This window comes from Camelus ferus, chromosome 2, assembly GCF_009834535.1.
Source record: "Camelus ferus isolate YT-003-E chromosome 2, BCGSAC_Cfer_1.0, whole genome shotgun sequence".
Taxonomy (NCBI): domain Eukaryota; kingdom Metazoa; phylum Chordata; class Mammalia; order Artiodactyla; family Camelidae; genus Camelus; species Camelus ferus.
Window position 1 is genome coordinate 25,505,888 of NC_045697.1, and position 25,188 is coordinate 25,531,075.

Genomic DNA, 25,188 nt, shown 5'->3' on the forward strand with positions numbered 1-25,188 from the left:
ACTATTTTGTATAATATTTCCCCACGTTTGAGAAACTTATAGTCATTATTTATGCAGATATTCTCATAAATCTTTATGCTTTCTGTTCTCATCTTGATACATTTAACATTCCTTCCAATCTTTACAGTCTAGTCAAATAGATTATTTCTACTGAAATAGATGAAGTTTCTATTGAATAGATGAAATTTCTATTGAAATTGGCTACATTTCTCTTTTAAAATAAACTTTTTAAACTATAAAAAAAAATGATTTTCCTTAAGTGAACAAACAATTTCAATCACACTTCCACTATTATGATAGACTTTTTTCTTTGCTTTAAAAGGAAAATGAAATTTAGGGTAAAACTTACATTTAAAAAAGGAGACATTGGATTCCTAGACATAGTTCATAATATTTACCCCCGGATTCAAATGATTAGGCTTACAGTCTCTTTCCATTCTGTCTAATCTAAACATAAAAGACGTATTTTGCCTTGAGTAAAAATGAAAGTGAGACTTTTGCTATAGAATGACAATTATTTTCTATTGTGTGTCATGTACTTTAAACAGCAAATTCATCCTTCTGTCTCTGGGCATAAATAAACAAGATAATCACACACTATTAAAGAGCAATAAATTCTTCCTGTGTTCAAGTTGAAGGGAAGTTTATTGTTAAATAGATGACAAGGGAGTTAGAATTAGAATTACATCGTGGAAAAAGTCCATGATTTACAAACAAAAAACATCAATGTAATTGTAATGATTGATTTAAGTTAATAAGTGAGGCTCACATTTAAATACAAACACTGTGTTTATATTTGCCATGGGACTTGATATTATGAAGATATAATAAATTCTGTCATTGGATCAGAAGTTTTCTGAGCAATTTACTAAGAAGTCAGTTAGGTCTCTTTGCAGTTCATTTTTAGATATGTAAACAAATGGTAAGGGAAGATTCCAGTCTTAAAAAGAGAACATAATTACCGACAACACCTTTTGATGTAAACATTTTATATATTTATTTACTTAATGTTCATAAAAATCTAATTTATAGGCATAATTATTATCTCTTCATGATACAAATACTGAGTCACAGAGAAGTTAAGTGACATAAACAGAAGGTGTCAAGCTAGGATTTAAACTTTGTTTCCAGACCCCACACCCTCAGAATTCTCACCACACTCCTTCAGTGTATAATAATTTTGAAAATTAATAGTAGTATGAGCACGAAGATGTCTTCACAGCAACATTAACTCATGATAAGGCTACTAATATGTGATTTTTCATTTTTAGCATTCATAACTTGGATGTATTCACCAATTATATTTAATTGCTTAACATGGTTGATAATTCTCTGTTTTAAAATTGTGAAATGGAAGGGGGACATTCAAGGATCATAAATTCAGTCTCACTTTTCACTGTTAGGTTATTTAAATTTATTCATTTTCAAATGCATTGATTGTGCTAGTCACTGGATATATACCAGTGATGAGGAGAAAAAATTGTTGTCTTTATGGATCTTAAATTATGATGGCAAAGTCAGAAAAAAAAAATGTAAACCTACAGTGATTCTTCTACGAAGAAGAAAATTACAGGTTTTAATAGATTCCTTTGCAGATTGGTTAAAGGGTGATGTGATAGAATACACAAGGGGAGGATGCTAATTTCAACAGAGTAATTTACCTGTGAAAGTTCAGCATGCAAGCTGAGACCCACCCTGTTCCCCTAGGTTAAATGTGGCAGGAAATATAGAGACATACTCTAGTTAGAAGAAACAAGTGAAAGGCCCACAGCTGAGAAATAGTTGGATATGGTCAAAAAACAGAGACCGGAAAATATGCAAGATGATGGGATATGGAAACAATGCTATCAAATGTGATTATAGAAGTAATTGGAATAGGAGTATGAATATGCATTAGAAGAGTTTAGCATGTATTTGCTGGAAAAGTCTGCGCTATTTACAATAAAGATTTCCTCTCAATTCTTTGATTTTGGATCTGGTCTCCCAGGACCAACTGATTGATTCACTGTGAACTTTTCATATTTACAAATTATATTTATCACCATATTTCATCTATTGTTACTTTATTATGCATATAATTTCTTTTACATCACTGTTGTATCATATCACATTTAAAAAAACTACTTGCTACGTCTATTAAACTGATTTCATAGAGTAGGAAGAAACTTATTTTCTACCTCAAACTGACAACTTTTGTAGAGCACATTTTGTTTCTAAATATCTAGAGGCAGAGCAGTTAGTTTGGAGTTAGAATAGTTGGCCAACAGGCAAATTCCCAGGGTTTTTGCAATGTTTTGTACAAGAAAACTTCAATATGAGGAGGTAAGGCCACTTGACTTGGGATAACTCCACTGCCTTTAGGTCTTCATGCCCAGGATGTATCTTATATTTGTTAATGACTCCAATCTTAAAGATCTGCATAAGTGAACAATCCTGGGCAAGGATGATTGATTTTATGTTTCGTATCCTAATAATTATCTCCTTGCCGAGGCATTCAAACTCAATTAAAGTATGCTCTTACAAAAATATAACCAGAACCCTGTACATGCAGTTACTTATATTAATCTTAAAATAAGCGTTTCCAGTACATCAAATGGGCAGTGACTTTATATGTGTAGAAAAACCACCATAAAAGTTAATGATGCCTCATGAAATAATAATTGTACTTATTAAACTATAAGCAGAAAATTACATGCATATATATAATCATTTAAAGCTCTGCTTATATCAGCATTTTATTATGACTTAAAAGAAAATTAAATATTTTTTAAAAATTCTTAAACAAAGGTGAGTTTTACAGCCTTTCATATTTTAAGTACACAAATTATTTAACCATATCTAAAGTTGCAGAAGCTGTAAGATATATAGCAGCATTTACAGTTAGAACTTCAGTCAAGAAATATTTATTAAACTAGAAATTGTACTAGGCATGTGATATATAAATTTAAAAAATTTAAATAAGCAATTATTCTCTCCTTTCAAGGAGTTAGTTATACAATAGAAAGTGAGTGTGTGTATGTATATTATACATAAAACATACCTATATGATGATATACTTTGATTCAACTCTGCCTAATTTTAAACACTATTGTTTTCTTAAATTGAAATATATATGTATGTAACAATGTATTTATATATGCAAACATTAGCATCATCACCTTTTATTTTCTAATAGAATAATGTAAATAAATTTCTTCATAGAAAAATTATGAAAAGGGAAAAGGATAATTCCCTTTGAGCTGAAAGAGGGGATTGGTACTCTTTGATAACAGGCATATTTTATAGAATTTTGTCTGGACATAACGCATATTGCATACGTGCCGGATGCAGGATTATGTAAGGTTCTTTAGGTGGGGCACGATGAAATATTTTTAACCATTCTGGAGTCCACGTCAATGTTAATAGATAAGATGAGAAAATAAAGGGTGAATAATTTGCAAATCTCAATGCTTTAATAAAACAAAAATGAATGTCCTTTAAAAATATCAATATCTTATGCTACAGGCCCAGCTATGTTTTTGAACATATGACTTAGTCACCCAAGGTGCCAGGCTGATGTAACATTCCTTTGTACATGTTATTTTTTGATTACTGGTCAGAGAGTGGGAAACATAGCCAATTATTACCTGGCTACTAAAGATTTCACCTGGAAATGACATGTATAAATATTGTTCAAAGCAAATCTCATAGTCATATGCTGTTTGAAGGGAGTAAGGAAGTGTAATTCTACATTTGCACACAAGGAAACCATAAATATTTAATTGAAACTGATATATATATATATATATATATATATATATATATATATATATATATAATGAATTGTATTTCTTGTGTCAAGAAACATAAATATAGGAAAGAAGGAAAAAATGATTATCATTACTTATTAATAAAATTATTTGATTTGCTAAGCATAAGTCATTGGGAAATGTAAACCACTAGAAAATTCTGAGATTTCAGTAATGTGGTCAGTTGCATGGATAAATATGAAAGAAAAAATATTTTTCTTAAATTTTAATAGTACTTAGCAAGTATAATTTTAAAAAATTCCAATCCAAAAATTTTAAATATAAAATCTAGAACTATAAACTTCTTCATAAGTGTGTAGAACTTGTGTAAATAAAATTATAAAAGTCTATTTTAAGACCTGGGGTAAAATTGTTTTATGTGGAGAAACCCTTTTATTGATGGAAGATTTGCAATTTTGTAAAGATTTCTGTGTCTCTAAATGTAATCACAATACAAAATTCTAGAGCAATATTTTTTAGAGATGGGAAAAAATACTCAAAAAGGTGTAATGGATCTAGCCAGGAAATTCTAGATGGTGAAAAATCAAATAATTGTAAAGAATTGGTTTTGTGTAGTAGGCAAAATATGTGGCTTGGGCTTTAGTGTTCTGAGTAGACAAGCACTAAGCCATAAAGCTAGAGCAAATTTCTGGATATTTCCTACCTTGTGCTCTAATTTTAGCCCTCTAATTTTTGGATCACAAAACTGTCCAGAGGTCTTGAGAGAGGAAAAGTTTGCATATTAGGACTTGGAGCAGTCACTATTTACCAACCAGCATAGAAGTGTTGAAATTCAACATTTAAACTAACATTATTTGTACAAGATAATAGCTATATACCAGCCCTGACTGTGGTCTTGGTGCCAGATTTAAAACATACAGGAGGAATTTACCAAAAAGTATAGCTATCTATCAAGTTATTTTAAGGTGCATGATACATATGGCTTCTTTTAATCAGATGGATTTCATGAAATAACCAACTTCCTCGTTAAACCCTCACCATTATAGTAAACGTTGTAACCGAATGTATTCCAAAGGGATTAAAGAATTATTTTTTTCATCAGCCAGACACATTCAGTCTATCAGTTTTAAATCTCTCTATTGTACTCTCAGATTAATTTTTAATCTATATTTTAATCTAATTCACTTTCTTTTCATCTCCCCAATCAGCGAAATTCCAAGTAACCACCTAAGAAAGTAACTTTTCCTGCTTACTTTCTGCTGGTTCTCCATTTAGTACAGAATGACTTTATTTAAAAAAAAAGTTAAATCATATTTCCTTACAAAACATCTAGTAGATTTTTCATTTTAGGACTTAAAGGAAAAATCTAAACTCTGTACCATAAAGGTAAGGATCTTTAAGATCTTCTCTGTTAAACATGCCCTTTTTGTCTCATGCTACTTTCTGCTCATCATCTTGTCACACTGGTCTCCATAGTCCTATCTCTTACTGAGAACTTTCCTGCCTCAGGGTCTTTGCATAATTTGTTCATTCTTCATGGAAAACATTCCATCAAGGTGTTGCAGAGTAATTTCTTTTCATCTTCCATATCTACACTTAAATGTCGCCTTCTCCAAGAGGCTGTCTCTGAACACGGCATGATAGAGGGGCATAGCATCCATTATACTTGTGTATTTCCCCCACAGCATTCATCTCAGTCTGTACTTTATATGTTCCTATCTTTTGAACTTATTTTTGTCCCAATCTGGAATACTAACTGTTGACTGGTGATGATATGTTTAGATTCAAAGTAAATGAACAAGTTAGGGAATCAGCCTGGTCAAAGATTGTTTCCAAAAGGAAATGTGACCTATTCTCTTGGTTACCTTTTATGCTTTTAATTGTGGAAAAAATATAAAATGAGACTCTTACTAAGTACTTATTCATCAGTAATATATCTGGGCACAAAAAAAATATTATCAGAAAGTGAAGTATTTGAGATTCCAGGTTACTGAATGAGTTTGTATATTTTCATTATGAGTACTAGATGGTAGACTGCTGAGCGTTGCTATGTTTTATAATGAATATAAGTAAATTCCTGTAGTTTGATAAATACATTCCAATTCAAATTGAGAAACATGTAAACAATTATGAGACAAACAATTTCACACAACTTGTTTTGGACTAACTGTAACTCCGATAACCATTATATTCTGAACCAAAAAATAAAATAGTTATTTGATGGAATTGGAATGACCCAAATTACACAGAATCTGGGAATGAATTGAGTCCTTGAAAGAAACTGCAGAGGGTGAGGTCCAAATTTGTGTGGCTTTGATGCAGGAAAAGAGATGTGGGGTGTGAGAAGGGCTGTGTCCCAGGCTTTGGTTGAGCCCCCGGACATGCCCCTCCAAGTGTGGGTCCTTGGCTTCGCACAGGAAAGAATTCAAGAGTGAGCCACAGTTGTGTGAAGGTAGATTTATTCAGAGAGATATATTGAAAGGCAAGAGAAAGGCCAGAGGTGTGGGGGTTGAGTGCTCAGATTAAAAGTATGTACACACTCCATAGACAGAATGTGGCTGGTCTCCGGGGGAGGAGGGAGGAGGGAGAGAGAAGAAAAGAGAGAGAGGTGGCTGAGAAGCACCCTGTTGCTAGTTTTTATGGGCTTGGTGGCTTCATATACTAAGAAGTGGAAGGACCAGTCTAAGTAGCCTGGGGAAGGGGCTGGGATTCCCAGGAAGTTGGCCGTTTCCCACTCTTTGACCTTTTGTGGCTAGCCTTGGGACTGCCGTGGTGCCTGTGGGTATGTTATTTACCACGTTAATACATTACAGTGGGCGTATAATGAAGCTCAAGATCTGCTAAGAGTCAAATTTCCAACCACCTTGAGCCTCAAGGCCTACTGGGGGTTGAATCTTTCACCATTTTGATGCTAATTGCTGTAGCATTCCTTGAATGGCTGTGCCCTGCCCCCTTCCTGTCTCAGCTTAACCCCTTACCCACTCTCCAGTTAATTAGCAAGAGCTGGTAAGAGCTTTTGGGGAAATCCTCATCATTGGCTTAAGGTGTCAGAGGGATTCAGGGCTGTCACTGAGGGGTGAAACTTGGAAAGGAAGGCGTAATATAATGTGAATATAAAGCTGTAATTATAACCTCCCCCCCAAATCCTTGGCTGGATGTGCATATGCACTAAAGACTCCAGTGATGCCAGGGCAGACCTGCTAGGGTCCCACTCCCCGTGCTTCGGTCTTGGACTCTTCGAGGCAATAGCTAAGACAGGCACCAGGCTCACCTTGCTTATTTTTCCCACTCTCAGTGATCATTGCCTTGTGCTTTTGTTTCTGGAAATAATTTTTCCATATTTTTTCCTGGAATGTTTGTTCTTTCAAGCAAGGATTGTTACTTCATCATGGCTGGAAATGGCAGTCTTCTACTTTAAACCATTGTCAACTGAAATAAATGCACAGCCTAAAAGTTGAGAGTTATGTTTTATTCGGTAGACAATTCTAAGGACTCAGCCCAGGATGACAGCCTCTCAGATCGCTCTGAGGGACTGCTCCAAAGAGGTGGGGGAGGAGCTAGGATATATAGGAGTTTTACAACAAAGACCAGGTAGTTGGAACATTAAAAGATTACTTGTTAACTAAAGAAAACCAGGCATCTCAAGTTAAAGAATTTAGTGCTTTTCTGTGTGTGGGAGGAAGCAAGCTTTTGGGCTCCTTGAATTCATTCCTTTGACAAGCCCCTAGCTATCTAGGGCCAGTATCCTGTCCTTTCTTATTCTGAGTCCCCTCAGGGTGCACCATTGTGAGTGGCTGCAGAGGCTGGGCTGCAGGCTTGTCTTCACTGGGGGGTGGCGGCAGCCGCTGATGACTTGATGGCTTCAGCATTCTTTGTTTTCTGATATGGTTTGCAGTATTTTTTGATCACACCATTAACATTGCATAAGAAAGAGATTTAGGAAGTTTTAAAGTAAATTTCGTATCATTTCCACCTATGTTATATGTTATTTTAAAACTACGTTCAGTGTCTCATATGCATACCAGGAAGTTTTATATCATGTAAGCATACTTTTACAAGATCAATATAAAGTGTTTCTTGTTATTCCTTTATTTCAATGTTTTCTTAAACCATGAACTTTTCACTTTTTGAAAACTAGTAGAAAGAAATTGGGTTTGAGATCATTTCCTAAGTAACACTTCTGTATTCTTTATACTGGAGCCAAACAAAATAAAACAAGAAGCAGCTTTTGTGAAGCATGAAAACTGATCTCTAATTCCCTTTCAACGATCTTGCCAAGGTTGGGAAGAAGAATTTACGGAGTACGAGCATGCATGAGACTGGAGCCAATGAAAGATAGGAAGAAAACTGTTGACTGTCAGGTCAAATTACAAAAATATCTACATCCTAACCTGTCAAAAATGAGTCCTGTGATATTTTTGGTGTTGGAGTGGGAGTCGGGGGTGGGAGTGCCTACATTTTAACATATTTTCCCAGGCCTCAAAGTGAAATTGATTAGAAGGAAAAAGGTTAGAGGAAAGATAATAACATATTCATCTATCACTAGCAATAGATGGAACAGACATTGTCTCCCCAGCTAGCCTGGAAGGTTCCCATTTACCTTTGATTCTGAGCTGTTTGGAAAGCCCTGGTTATCAAGACATACCCATCTTACCCAGTTAGGGGTGCCTTTTGTTCTTTTGGAGCCTTGAAGGAAAAGCTCTGGAAGGCACTCTTTGTTTCTTTTGATTATCACCAAATTTAGCCCCAAACATCCAGAGACACTGGGGATGTGTTCAGGTTTTGCTGGCTTCAGCTTCAGACTAAGCAGTCAGTGAATTCACTTGCTCCAAAGTAAAGGGTGAATCAGAGGCTTCGCTGCAGCTTCCAGGGATCAGCATTTCTCAAGACCTTGTGCCTTATCTCTCTCTGAAACATGCTGGAATCGTTAAAGAATTCACAAAAATGGACTGTGTTGTCTTGTTAAGTACCTGAGCTCCCGCTTCAACAAATAACATTTATCAGCTTTCTAGAGTAGTGTTCTAATTTTCTTGTTTTCTTTCCTTCTGGGAGATTTTTTAGCATCTTTATTTTCCAATATTTTTACTAAATTTTAGCTTCTGCCATCATACACTTAACTTCCAGTGTTTCAGTAAACAATTACTTATTACAGCATTCTTTCTTATTATGGATACTCAAAAGGCTAAAAATATTAATGATTGTTACCTCAAAGAGGGAAGGGAAAAACCTTGGTTCTTGTCTTGCCTGAAAGAGAAGAATTCAGCTGGGAGATGGAAGTGTTACATAGAGAAAGATTTTAAAGATTTTTTTAGCAGAGCAAAAGTACACCTTCAGGAATGGAAAGTGGGCTGATCCAAGGGTGCATAGCAATGGTCTTTGTCCCTTCCCTTATACCCTTGCTTAGAGGTGGTCTCTTGATTAATTGATGGCTCTTGGCTCTGGAGTGCTTAGTCATGCTTGTCCCCTTTTGTGCATGTCCTTACTCTTGATGCACACAGAAAAACCCATGGTGGTGGGGAGGGGGCACCTAAACTGCAGCACTAATTATATTACAATGAGCATTGGGTCATGTTCTGTTAAGTCCTTGTCACTGCCATGCAGTTGCGGCCCTTGGGTTTTAACCAGTTTCTTGCTGGCACTCATTTAGAGGAAGTAGTGCCTTTATGCTGAGGGTGGGCATAACACCATCTTTTGGACCATCTGCCCTGTCCTCCACCTTATCTGCCCAGTGCCCCCACTTACCTAACTACCTAACATGATGACCTTTTAAGCTTGATTACTTTGGCCTTATCTCTGTTTCCTTCAATTTGCATTTGTTTCCTGTTTTTCTTTTGTTTCTGCTTTTGATTTTAGATAATTTTCTTAAGATATTTTCTTTAGATTATGTTTTTTTTACATATGTGATCATCCTTATCTGTTACTTTATATTTAGTGATAGAAAATTAAAATCTGATTGAAAAAGACTGTTCTGTATTACTCCAACAGACACACACGCCCACACTCACACCCACACAATCAGAGTATCTTTGTGAATTTTCTTTTCATTCAACACATTTCTGAGAAAAAAACTATTCCAGTGTCCTAAATAGACTATAAACCACCTGGTTACCAATGTTGTGCCTAGCACAAGAGGAAAGGCAGTTGTGATCTCTGCCTTCTGCAAACACTCATTTAATGTCCAGTCTGGACTATGGCACTCGGGTCTGTCATTGAGCTGATGTCCTGAAATCTTTTCTCTCCCCCTCTGCAGGGATTAAATCTCCAGGCTTCATCCAAGAAGTAGGGAACATGCAGATCTGGAGAATTAACCTGGTAAATCCCCCAGTCTTTTTCTTAAAAGACTGTCACATAATCCTGTTATTTTTATTCCTCCAGCACATCTCCCCACCCATACCTTCTTCAGTGTTTGACACATTTATGATAAGGATTGATTTTCTATTTATTATTTTAGTTTCAGAGATTTTTGGTTCAGGTAAGCCGGTTTCCACTCATCTATCATCCTACCGGATATCTCTGTCTCTCTGTCTCTCTCTATATAGCTGTTTTGTCCTTGTGGGAAAATACCTTTAAAAAGTCCATTATGGTCATTGTAGCAGTTTGCAGACATAGTAGAACTTATTGTTCAATCCATTCATTTTAATCAAGAGTTTTACTTTTCTTAAGTACTTTTGATTTTCATGCTACACTAGGTAGAAATAATTCGAATTTGGTTTAAAAAAGTATAAACTCTTTATAGCTATCAGTATAACTACAACACATATGCATATAAAGGAATACATTATGAAAATGACTCAAACACATTATAAACTCATCAAGCTGTAAGAATTCTGCTAAACAGAAGGTTAAATGTAAAATTTCTTTCTTGTTATTCCTTTCATAGGGTATTTTTAGCACAGTGGGTCAATTTGTAGTAGCATCTTACCAGCATAGATTAAAAATAAAGAGGACAATATGCTGAAATAAAATTGATGGAGGTTCCCTGTTTATTTTCTAACAATATACAGTAGAAAATATATTTTTAAAATGTTATTATATTTTCATTGTTATTCTTCTGAGACAATTATTACAAAGAGCCCAAGGATACATATATATTTCTGAAAGTCATATTTTCTTAGTAAAGAATTGCCTAGTTTTATGTCCACCATTTATCAGATTGAGGCACTATATCCTGACTGTACAAGAGAGGACTAATTTATTATTAATAGAGCTTTATACAAACAAGCATTCATGCCATCAGTTTGCCCTCTTTAACTGTACCTCTGGGTACCATGTGAATCATTTATGAGGTGGCTGTATGTCACACAGTTGAAAAGACTGCAGATTTACAGAGCATACCGTGGCACACACACATACCTACACACACACACAGACACACATTATGTGAACTTCTTTTCATAAGAAGCCATTCCTCATTTAGTAGGATAATAAATATAGAAAACATATGCTTTATTAATTAGGAAAGATTTTCTCAGATTAGTAGACTTTAGCCTAATAGCAGGGAAATAATTGTAGTGAGACATCATGATTGGTTATAGATTATATTAATGATAAAATACTATAAGAAGGTTAATTTTTTTAAAGGTTGAACAAAAATGTTAGCAAGACATCAGATTATCAGACCAGATTACCAAATGTCATGGATATAATAGAAAAAAGTGGGAAATATTAAAAGAGGCAAGCCATTCTTATCAAATTAACCACACTAAAAAAATACATCATGGGCCACTATATTACCTCACCACAGAATGTTTATTTCCTGACATGGAAATGCACTTTGTATGATAACAGTCACAAGGTGATTAATTGTTGTAAAAGTTGACTAAATATCAAGAATATATTTTATTTTAGAATTCTGTTTGTTTTTAATTTTATTCATGATCTTCAGATGTTATGTATACAAAGCCAGGCATATAACAATAAGTCACACTGCTAGACAGCAGCTACAGAACTCTGCTCAGCTAAGTCATTAATCTCATATACTGTTCATAATGTGATCTTCCTGCAAAATACCATCCCGGCAGTAGTAGATAACAGTAACTTAATACCTATTTTTGTCTGCTCTAAATGTGAGTTGTATTTGGAGTGTAGGAAAATAATAATAATTGTTTAGATTGACTAAATATATAATTGTCATAATCTAAATATCCTGTATCTCTCAGAAACTGTCTCTTTTTAAAATGTAATTAACATTGCCAATAAAAATAAATTTTGTCTATTAGATGTTTGCTGTCTTGAGAAAATATTCCAAGTATCATTTTTCTAGTTTTTCTGCAGGAGAATAATTTTAATGGGGATATCATTAATAAATAAATTTAATAAAATGTTTCATAAAAAATTAGAATGTACTGAAAAATTAAACAACATTAAAATTCTTAAAATGAGTAAACAGTGGTAGAACTATCTTCTAAATGATCCAATATGAGGAACACATTTTACGTCTAAATATTTTCAGACGACCACATGGTATCATTTATGCAGTAAGTATTCACTGACTAATAATGTACTTAATTGAATGAAAACAATATGAATTTACTTTGAAAAAATGATTAATCACAGCTACCTATACATGTGAAAGGTAGCAAAACAAAAATCTGTAAGATTATGCAGAATATAGACAAAATTTTTTAAGTATCTAGATTAGAAGACATTACAGTAATTCTGTGGTTCTCTAGGGTCCACTGGTCATAAAATATATCCCTTTTTTAGTCAATAAAAAATTCAAATTTTTAAGAAAGATTAATTGGCAATTGAAGTTTACAGAGAGATTAAAATCTATAATCAATATCACTATATAATTTAAGCCTATAATTAGTGCTTTTATACTTAGTAGAAATGAAATTCTATAAAAGAAAATAATCATACCAAATAAAACTATCTACATATATTAACATATAGTAAAAAAAAATAAGGCATTTTTAAGAGAAGTTTATTTTGTGTCAATTTTAAGTGAGAAGGATATGTTTGATTTTGAAATACCTTTTCTACTCAATTCAGCTTTTAAAATCAAAACATCTTAAATATCTACATTATGTATCAGGACTTCATTGTTAAGACTGATAAAAATTTGGACAGGTCTATGATTTAGAAATGGTATTTAAATGTAAGTCATTCAACTGCAATTCCTTAAGTTCTTAGAACACCTGAATGATCTATAAAAAGAACCCATCATTGTGTTGTCAAAATGAGCGATTATGGCTTTATTGTCAAGAACAAATGATTACAATTGTTTTAAACACGACTTTAACATTTTGTAATTACACACAAATTACATTTTTGCAATATTGTCAACTAGGGTGAGTCAGATTTCTGATTTTTGTGAAATAAAAGAATAGAAATATAAAATTTTACAGTTTAATTTTTTATTACTCATCCACATATAGAAATATAAATGATGTATTTATTTCTATCATAATTAAATGTGACTACCTACAAATATTATTTCACTCAAACCTTAGTAAGAGGGTCATTTTGATGGCAAAGCAAGGAGTACCTAAGCTATGGAAGGCAGATTTCTTTGGCAATCAATAGGAATGTATTATTCAATAGACCTGCCAACTTCTTTAGACCTGACAGTATATCATGCTGTTACTTATCTCTTCATATCTCTTCTCAAACCCTGTCACTTGGCAGAGTAAAAACTTTCTCTGGTCTTTGCCAAGCAGATCTTCAACAATAGTCATAAAAATCATTTTTTATGCCTAAATAAAATGGAAAAAATGTTGCAATTAACTGAGGGTTCTAGAAGTCATGGTAGTGCTTTTCTAAACACTATTTTATTTCCAAAGATTAGCAATGTGCTTAGGTCAATATATGTGCACCCCTGGATGAAAAAATGAATGAATCAGTGAACAAAAAATTCTCAAATATAAAATATTTTTCAGATTTGTATTTGAGAATAACATAAGCCTCCCATCACCTCTTGAGGTTCTAGAAATGTAAGGCAGCTTTCAACTGAATAATGTATTATGCATTTTAAATGCAAATTGCAGTCTTGCTTGCTTTATGCCACATTTTCAGTGATTAACAAGAAGAGTTAATTCTAAGCCAACTTGGAAATGCAAATGTTCTTAAAAAATCAAGTCAAAGTTTTTAAACTTCACTTTTTCACAATTTTTGGTGAAATTGAAATATGTTGCAATGTTTTTTTAATGGGAATGTAGTGTTGCCAAAAGGGCCAAAAATGCTGATTTATTGTTCTCCCAGTTTTTCACTTTGTTTTTTTCAAATTAAAAAGCACAGAGACTAACAGTATGAACACAAGTTGTTCACAGCACTCAAAATTAGTATGTATTTTCTTAACTCCATTCACCATTAGACATTTCCAGAAAATAAATAGTGTATATTGTTCCAGTGCATATTTCTATATATAGTACATATGGAAAGCCATAAACTTTAAGATGATACTTTTTTCTTTTATTTTTTATTGAAGTACAGTCAGTGACAATGTGTCAATTTCTGGTGTACAGCACAGTGTCCCAGTCAAGCATATACATATATATATTTATGAGATGACACTTTTTATGAATGGTTGTAATTCATATAAGTTCTGTCATACTATTCTGTCTCATAGAAATTTGCTATTTTCATTTAACATAATGTTTTGAAACCACAAGCATGTTGATACATGTAGATCAAGGAAAATTTTTTTTTTTTGCTACACAGAATCTCATTATATGATTATGAGGAATTCTTCCTTTGATCATTGTGATTATGAAATTGCTTATTCATAGTTTTTATTGGTTAATTTTATACTTATTTTTATACTCATTTGTCTTTTGCTTATTAGAACATTTAGAATGTCTTTTGTTTTACAAAATATTTAATATTTAATTTAATATTTATTTTAATATGTATTTAAAATCATAAAAAATTTATCAGTTCCTTAATATACTTGCTTTTTGCTTTTTAAGATACATTCATGTATCAAGGTAAAAAATTTTTCTCTAAGTTTTATTTTCTGAAGACTTAATTGTTTTCATGTGATTATTTTGACTGATTTGATGTCTAATATGTTGTTTTCCTATAGTTAGTATTTCTAACTTTTGGAAAAGTTGTTAAACTTTTCTTGATTATTTATAAGGCTTTCTCTCTCAAATTACAGCAAAATATCTGTATATTTTTGTCCTCTGACTCCTTCTTCTAGTCCACTAATCTATTTCTATAATTTTGTACAAAACTATTAGATTTTATGTAGTATATTTTTATGTCTTGATTTCTAGACAATGCAAAAATTGCCTTACATTCTTTGTGTTTCTCATGATAGACAGCTTTGAAGACCATTTGTTATAATGCTATTGTATTTTGTTTTGCTTTGATTTAAATGAAAATCTACTATGTCTTTCAATCATCCTTTTCAATTTTCTTTTAATCATGTTTTGTGTAATTTTGTTAAATTCATTCTTAAATATTTTAGAATTTTGCTGCTATTTAAAATGATGTCTCCACAGGCATACTTTATTTTGGAATCAGTTGTTATTGTTTTTCTAATATTATTGCTTCCTCCTCCTCTCCTTCTCTTTATCCTCTCTATGTCTCTCTCCCTCTGTCTTTCCTCTTACTGCCTTTGAGATTCAATAGGGTAGTGATGATGAGCAAATTGTCTTGGTGGCAATATTCTCATGATTGGGATCTCTCTTTCCAGCTGCATCTCACTCGATTCCACACTAAAAGAGTTTACTGTGCTTTAGGGCTCTTGTAATTACATGGGACTCATCCTTAAAATCCACGATCATCTCCCTATTTTAATGTCCTTAATCTTAATCTCAACTGCAAATTTTCTTTTGCCATGTAATGTAACATACTCACAGCTTCCAGAGATTAGGGCATTGACAGTTCTCATGGGAAATCTGCCCACTACACATGGCATAGAAAAGGGTATCATAGCTCTTGACTCATGATACTAGGTACAGGAATTCATACATGAATGTCTTGTAAGAAATTGATAGGGATATAATAAAATTACATTATAACACATAAATAGCACTTATTACTGTGAAAAACATTGTTGAAAACATTTCATTTTTAGTCCTCACAGTTGTGTGAAGTAAATAGGATTGATGTCCCAGTTTTATACATGAGGAAACTGAAGCACAGATTAGTTACCATATATAGCAACTAAAAAGAAAGGAAGAGGGAAGGAAGGAAGGAGAAAGAAAGAAAGAAAGAAAGAAAGAAAGAAAGAAAGAAAGAAAGAAAGAAAGAAAGAAAGAAAGAAAGAAAGAAAGGGAAAGAAAGGGAAAGAAAAAGTTGGTTTTGACTTTGCTAAAGATGGGATGACTACATTGTTTCATAAACTGTATGGTTCAGCTCTTTAGCATTTGTCTATCTTCAAGAGACAGTGTGTCTCAAACTGATATAATTTCTCTAGCAAGGTTACACTTATAGTTATTCATTTTCATCCATATTGGGTTGCAGACTATTCCCTTTCCTCCAATGACAGTTATCAATAAAACAGGCAGATATGGAAGAAGTTGCTGCCTTAAATTGGAGGAAACTGTCATGAAGGATTATTTTTCATATGCATGAGTCCTCAAAAGACTGTGCAAGATCATTCTGAGTGACAGGAGACATCCTATCAGTAAGAAATATCACAAAAGCCATGATAAAAACTTTGTGCTGCAGCAGACTACTGCATTTGAATTAGGTACACAGTGTACCAGAAAGGGAAGAAAGAGTATTATATAAATATTATATAATCTTGACCAATGAGATCATTTTAAAAAGATAAATTAATTACAAAAAGTGGGAAATTAGCATAGGAATGTCTAAAGCAATATCATTTGAGAATGTAAAACTAGTCGTTCTTGATTTGTATTTTCTAATTTTTCTACCAATGATTCAGAGCTGAATTTATTCCTCTGTGGCTTTACAAAGGAATAAATGTTAGGTAGGGAAATTCTCACCATAATTATTGGTATTTTGTGTCTAATTTTTCCTCTAATGCTTTTTGTATCAAAAATAAATATTAACACTCTAGATATTTACATTTTATTTAGAATGACTTCCTCTCTCAGTCTCCTCACTGTGACCTCACTTCTGTGAAAATGATCCTATGTTTTCATTCATCATATATCTGTCTTCTCATCAAAACAGCAAGTTCTTTGGAAATGAGTGCTGTATTATCATTTGCAAAGTGCTGACACACAGGAGACACTCAATCCATGTTTGTTGACTGACTGAATAAATCAGTGGAACTTGCCTTCTCTATCATGATGAGAAAATGAGACAGAGTGAGCAGTGGAGTAAACCAATATTCGGATAAGAAGGAAGTATGTCCAAAAGGAAATGGTCAGCATTGCCAAATGCTACAAAATGATTAAGGAGAACAAAGACCAAGAGGCGATAGCTGCCAGATTGTAATGAGAAAGAATGTGAGTGCAAGGTAAAGAAAGTGCAGCAGAAGTGAAAAATAACATAATCGCTCTTGTAGACAATAGAAGTAAAAAACTGGTCATAGAAACAGTGCACAGAAAGGGCAAATAAGCTTGTTTGCAAGGGAAGGACTTAGGTTAATGCAAAAGAAAGGAAAGAGTACATTGTGCAGTCAGAATGGAAGCAGGGAGAAAGAACTTGTTAAGTTTACTTTTACAGCAATTCTGTGAAGTATCCTTACACTTTTATTGTTCTCTCTAAAATGTCATTCTTCTGATTGAATCAATACTTTTATAAAAATTGGTGTGGCATATGCTTAAAAAAGAAAAAAAATGTATGAATTAAATTTAGTGATCAATTTTTACATTGCTTGTTTATTTACATTATGCCTCATTCCATGAAGCTATTCAGATAGTTGGTGACAAATAAAATTTGTTGAAATGTTATCAGTGTAAGATGCAAGTAAAAGAAAACTATTTTGCAAACTAGAAGTCAGTTCAGGGCAGAAAATACATATGGAACATACACTTTTTAGTTGCAGACTCTACGTGAGGTAATATACTACAGAGGTGCCTAGGAGTTCCTATCCTTGATGGGCAAACAGTTTAATGATAGAGATAAATGGACCAACTTCAATACAGGCATTAAAATAAAGACATGTACAGTGTGATATGACAGCAAAGAAGGGAAGGGCATTTCAGAGGAGTTTTCTAGAGGCTTTGATAACTGATTAGAAATGGGAGGAGACAAAGAATTACAGGATACATCTGAGATTACAGATTCATATACCTCGGGTAAATTATTGCCATTAACTTTATATATATATATATATATATATATATATACACACACACACACACACACACACACACACACACACATACATACATACATATATGTGTATATATATGAAGTTTAACTGACATGATAATAAGTATTCGTTCATAATTTGAACATTACTAGTTTAAGACATCTTTGAGACATACAGACCTGACTTACAAGCAGGTAAATAGACGAGTTAGAAGTGCAGGTTGAGGGCTAAAGAGAGGTATTGGGAATCGTTAGTGTATTGATGGAATATTCAATCAGGAGAGTAAATTAAAACAAACAGAAAGAAAAAGAAGTACAATCGACTGTACTCCTTGGAGATCCAATGTTTAAGGGTCAAATATAAAAGTCAAATCCCTTGCCCACTCACCCCAAGAAAGAAACTCAAAGCCCATAAAAGTGCATACAAAGGACTGGGAACAAAAAATCAAATGAAATAGTGTCATTAAACTAGAAAGAGGCAAGAGTTTGAAAACTGACTGTTAAACAGCATTAGAGAGCTCATTAAGATAAACACTGAGGGATCCACGTTAGAAAAACAGCTTTAATAGAATGGAAGGAACAGAAGCTGTGTTAATATATTTGAGGCTGGGTAATGTAGAGTATAGCTATCTATGACTGGATAATTTTGACAATACGTGGCTGAGAGAGTAGTCAAAAAACCCAGAAAACCTAAAAGAAAAATGTAGAGAGGCTATAAAGAGACAATTTAAGCAAGAAGTCCGAATGACTCACATACACAACAGATGCACTGAATGGGTTGACCTTAATGGGGCGCAAATAAGAAATGGCTTTATTTTTATTCTATTCCTGCGTTCAGTTAGGCTCTGCCAGTTTTCTTACATCTACTCTTTGATGATGTCAGTGAATCCCAGAGCTTTCTCTTTACTCTTATTTTGTGATTAGTCTCATTTGGATGATTGCTATTTATCTTCAGACATTATAGAGTCCTGTCCAGTCTGTGTCAGACTTTAATCTCACAGCAAATACAATTATTTATGTTATTGTGGGCTCACAGCAGAACCATGGCTTAGCATCCTTCCCTGGGGGAGGTATGGGAGCATGATCTACCCTGAAGCTCCTGTTTCCTGCAGAGTTGTAGGATGGGTGTAGTTAGTAGAAAATGAGAAAAAGCATTTCATTTATGTAGTGTAGGTAGTAGTTCTTTCTGCGGATATTGATGCTTTTTGTGAACAGGAAATACAATTTCCTGTGCAATACATTTTGAGGGCTCATTCAGATAAGCCTGTAAGGTTCAGCAGATAATCAGCTAAGTCTCCTCACTTTATAGGCATGTCAGAATTCACCAAGGAGCTCTCTTGCAGACCCTATGCAAGGTTTTAGGTGCCAGGAGCAGGAGCCCTGAGGGATGGGATCATAAGAAATCAACTGTCATGAAAATGTACTTTCCACATCAGGGATCTGTCTTTCTATGCCTTAATAAGTCTTCCCAAAAATGTAAATAAAAGAAAGGAAGCCTAAAACCAGAAACATTTAAATATGTGTGATAGAGCTGTCATTGAAGTTTGAATTAAAGTAGTGGCATTCATATAAGGATTTTACCTGTTGACATGATCCGTTTACCTCTCCCCTCAACTACAGAAGAGCCACTAGTGTGGGAATGAATTGAGGTGGTGGGAGAAAAGGAATAACAAGAGATCAGGTGGTGCTTCTCTTCCTGCTGCAGGTCCTTGAGCCTAACATCAAGTTTCAAACTGGATTTGGAAGCTTTGAATTGAATGTGAGATTGATATATTAAATTAAACTAGATTGAAAGTTTAAATGCTTAGAAGTGCACCTCAAATATCAAGTGATACTAATGTAATAGTAGAAAAGAACTAATGAGCTAAATACAGGATCAGACTGTCCAATCAACTAAAATCAGAGATCTCACTGAATGTCAAGCTCTACTAAATAATGAAAGGACGTTGGCAAGCAAGAGGTACAGTAGAACAAAAAGAGGTCTGGGGAACTGAAGCAGTTCCCTGGGGCCCCCACCTTTCCATGTCTGACATGCATCTCTGACACAGGAGAGATGAGGTCCCTAATGAGTTTGTCAAGCACTTCACACAGTGGCAAGAATTTCATGTACAACACGTCTTCACTTTATATCAGAGATACAATAGCTTGCATAGACCTCTCGAGGGTGTCAGTTCTCAGAGATCCTAAGTTCTACTCAGTACAGGTTATTCTTAGGCAGAGACAGTCTACAAAGGGATTTTAATAAGTTCTCTTCCTCTCAGCAGATACCTTTTTTTTTTCTATTTACTTGAGAATACAGGTATAAGGAAGGTAATCTGTTTCACCGGTTTTATGTATTTTTTTCCTCTGGAAGTTCTGCTCCTGTTTATTCTCAACTGGAAAGTTCTGAAATCTTCCTGTGATATTATTAAAAGGAAAGAAATATACAATAGAGCATGTTTGAAGTTAGAACTCAGGGTGATAAAATCAAGAGATGATAAAACCTAGCATTCAAGGCAATACTATTTAAATTGAAATGCCACGTCACACCCAGAAAAATGGCAAGAATAAGAAGTTATATAGTATCAAATATTAGATAGATGTTAATAAAATATGACTTAGAAATTTCACTTTGCAATACAAAAACATCTTATAATAATTCATGAGAGGATAGGTATGAGAATGTTCAATGTAACATCATTTGTGGTAGCAGAGAGTAGGAGCCAGCCTACATACCCATCTCTGAACAGCTGGGTATAGAAAATGTGGTAAATATCACCATAGAATTATATGCACAGTTAGAAACAACAAGATATATGTAATTAGCAACATAGCTACATTTCAACACCATAGTGTTGAATGAATAACAAGGACAGAATAGCAAAAGGCCGTTACCATGTATTTAAACATGTGTAATATACACGTAAAACAGCAATACATATTTTGCAAGGGCATGTAGTTTTTCAAATGTATACATATGTGTTTGAGTAAATGCCAGTGAGGATCAGAGTATGAGCATAAAAGGAATACAATTGATATTAAATGTTAAATATTAAAATAAGGGAGGCATTCTACTGATGGTGATAATATGCTTTACACTAATGAAAATGATTACTCCATCTTTTGAACCTGTGATCTAAAAATATATTTAAGGAAGAAAGGGAAGAGAGCAATAGAACGGTCTGTATGAAAGTATAGATGGTGAATCTGATAAAGGTGTTATTTTTGTGGAGTGTAAATACAGTTGTTGTTTTGTTTTGCTTTCTTAAGGGTGGGAGATGTAATTACATGCTTAGAATGAAGAAAATAGGCAAGTAGGGGAAGCATTCACAGCATAGACAGAGTTTCTGAGAGAGCTAAAGTAACTTTTTCCAAGGTACTGATTGGACATGCCAAAATGAAAACCCAAAAATGAAGAAAATAGGCAAGTAGGGGAAGCATTCACAGCATAGACAGAGTTTCTGAGAGAGCTAAAGTAACTTTTTCCAGGGTACTGATTGGACATGCCAAAATGAAAACCCAAAATTCTGACTCCAAATTCAGTGGTTTTTCTAGCATATTTATAAATTGTGTTCATGTAAGTGTAAAATCTTTCGAAGTATTAGATTCATAGAAATAGCTCATGTTCAATTCTGAACTAATAAAGTATTCATTTCTGTATTTATTTTGACTTATTGTACAAGCTGAAATGTTTACTCAAATGTGGTTTTAACATCTTTATTAGGCTACTGTTATGACTGTGCTGTGAAAACTCTGGAAAACAATATATGTATATTGAAAAGATATATCGGATTTAAGACTAGAAGTCTTTAGCAAAAATTTGCATTTGAGTCACTATATTTCCAGTTATCTTTATGATATGTACTGATTTTTACTCAATTATGACACAAGTATTTTTCATTTTTATAGTTAACTCACTGTATACATTAGAAATTTTAGAAACAGAATTATAAAATCAGTATAAATTATTACATGTGCTTTAATTTCTATTATTTAGTAACATAAATATTATGTCTTCTTAATTCAATAAAGGCTTATTCTTGGTAATATTTACCATTTTTAAAGAAAGTGCATAATTTGATATCTATAGTATAAGTAAGCCTATCTCCAGTGTCTAAACTCTCAGAAATGAAATTTTGTTTTTAAATAAAGACTATCATATAAAATGTTTGTATTTTCAATAACTACACTATATTAATCCCTACAATTTCATCTACAACCTGTAGTAATTGTTCATACATGCACAGTAATTATAACAGAAAAATCAACTATAATCTCAAACATCTCTATTAATGTAAACAGAAATTATAAATCCCTTCTTATAATAAAAATCGAGTGACTAACCTTCTTGTAGTCATAGTTCAACTTCTGTAGGAATATACCGATAAGACTATTATTATTTCTAGAAAAACCTACAGGTAATTTTATTAGTGATATCCAAATTTGTTTCAAGAAATTCTTCTTTCTCAGTATGACAAACATGGAATAAAGATGATGAGTTTACTATAATGTGTCTTTCCTTTCCTTTCTTCCATCTTCTCTGGTTTGAGTTGTTTCTTTGGTTTTTGCTTTTTCTTTTTTCATCATTAACACTGCTAACTGCTTAATGAGTGATCAGAAGCTATGATACAGGAAATGAAGAAAGTACTAGTAGTCAGATGAGTAAATTATTTAAAGAAAAATAGCATCATGTAAAGTTACTTTATCACTGACTGGGTAAGGAAGTTCACTTGTACTAAAAAAAAAAAAAAAAAAAAAAAGAAATGGGGGAAGCAAAAGAGATTTGATAAATGGATGCAGTCAACTACAGATAAATGACCACAATGATCTGACTTGTTCGCTTATGAGCTTCTGAGAAACATTTAACCTCAATGAACCCTGCTGAGTTTTTTGGGTTTTTGTTTTTTTTTTTTTGGCTTTTTTTGCTTTTGGTCAAATCTTCATGTAATTTATTCTTTCCTTGAACACAACTAATAAAAGTGAACAAGAATACATATTAATCATTTAATAAAGAGTTTCAAGAAACACACACACAATGGAGGTAAACATTTCTCTTTTCCCTCATTTTAATACAGGTATGTCATCATTGTATTGTTTCCCGTAACAGTGATTTTACATTTATCCTATTCTAATAATGAGTAAGTGGGATAACCAGAAGCTGTGAAATAAAAGGAGTTGAGTTCTATATCTCTTAGTTATTACTGTGATAGCTTGAACACATCTCTTACTCTATGAAATGTAGTATTACTTAAATGGAAGACTAATTAAAGATAATGTTCATGAAAGTAGTTTGGAAGCAAAATGCTATGGTGTTGAGCGTCTGAGAGACCTGCTTTTGAGTCTTTCTATATGTGTGATGCCCTAGGCAACTCATTTGTTGTTGCTGAATCTGAATTTCCTTCCATTTAGTGATTACAATGCTTACATGATTTGTTGTGCAAAGTAAATATTTTAGACTTAGTACATAGCCTAACATAAAATATAGACAAAAATTATAACTTTCCTTTCACTGCCTGCTTATTAAAAGAAAAAATACATTTGTCTTCACATTTTGCCAGTTTTGATTCCCTTTATTAAAATACTACTGAGTTGAACACTTACATTTAACAGTTTTTATATATTCATTGCCAGGTTTCAACATTAAAACTTAGGATTTTAAAAAAGTGTTTGGGATAAAAGAAAATTTAAAAATCCAAAGTTATGAGCTTTATTTCTTACTATTTTTTATTTTAAAATTAAAAAAAATTAAGAAGGTATCACCATATTAAAGAAAAATATATCCATTAAAATATTTTTCATTGCATTATATATCCAATTCACATTTATTGAGAACTTTAGGTATGCTAGTTTTTATCCAAGTTTGATAGATTACAAAGAAATATAAGAGTAGTCCTATCTCTCCAAGGACTAAACGGCTATTTGGGGACACTATACGGTGAGCAAATATTTGCAATAAAATAAGAGAAGTGCTGAGCGAAATGTTCACACATGGTTAGGAGATATTGACAATAGAATGACTACTTGCACTGATTTTGAGGACACTTCGTAGAGAAATGAGCATTAACTAGACTCTTCAAGAAAAATATTAGAAAGGTCTCTGATGTTTGAAAATGGAATAATCAAGGAAATTACAAGCAAAAGAGAATAAAGCGAACACCGTATAAAATGTGGATGGATAGATGTTACACTTGGTGTGCCAAGCATAGAATGCAGAAAGCATATGCAGAGAGAAAATACTACACACATTTTTGTTTGAAGTAAACAATTTCAACTTTATTCAGAGCTCATTTAAAAAATGTCAAGTATCAACATTGTTTTCATTGTAATTTTAACTTTGGAAAGGAATTTAATAATGTTCTTTCTGTTACCTTATTTAAAAAGTTACCGTTTTTCATATATTACTAGTATTCTTCTGAGTTACTACTTTTTTTTTTTTTTTCATTTTCCTACTTCTGCACTAGAGAGAAATAATCTGGTAATTAAGACCATATATTTCTGTACTTATTTTCTGTTTACATTAATCATTACTTATTAATTCCAGATATATCCACTAAAGACATTCTGTGGATCAGGCATCGTGCTAGATCATAAATTTTGAGTCAAAAGGAACCAATTAAGATAATCAAAAAGAAATCCACAAATTGGGAGAAAATATTTGCAAATAACATATATCTAGAGCACCTGTATCTAAAATATACAGAGAACTCTTAAAACTCAACAATAAGAAATAAACAAACAACCCAATTTAAAATGGGCAAAAGATCTAAACAGATACCTTACAAGGACGATACAGAGGTGACAAATTAGTGCATAAAAAGATGCTCAACATTATATGTCATGAAGAAAATGCAAATTAAAAGAATAGTGACATATAGCTATATACATTAGAATGACCCAAACACTGACATTACCAAATGCTAGTAAGAATGTGGAGCAATAGGAACTCTCATTCAGTGTTGGTGAGAATGCAAAAAGGTACAGTCACACTGAAAGACAGTTTGATGATTCTTACAAAACAAAACATAGTCTCTGCATAAGATCTAGCAATCTGATTTATAGGTATTTACATAGAGGAGTTGAAAACTTATGTACATACATAAACGTGGATGCAAATATTTGTAGCAATTTTATTAAAATTGCCAAAATTTGGAAGCAACCAAGATATCCTTCATATGTCCAGCATATGAATGGATAAACAAACTGTGGTACATCAATAAGATGGAACATTATTCAACAATACAAAGAAATGATCTATTAAATCCACAAAGACATGGAGTAA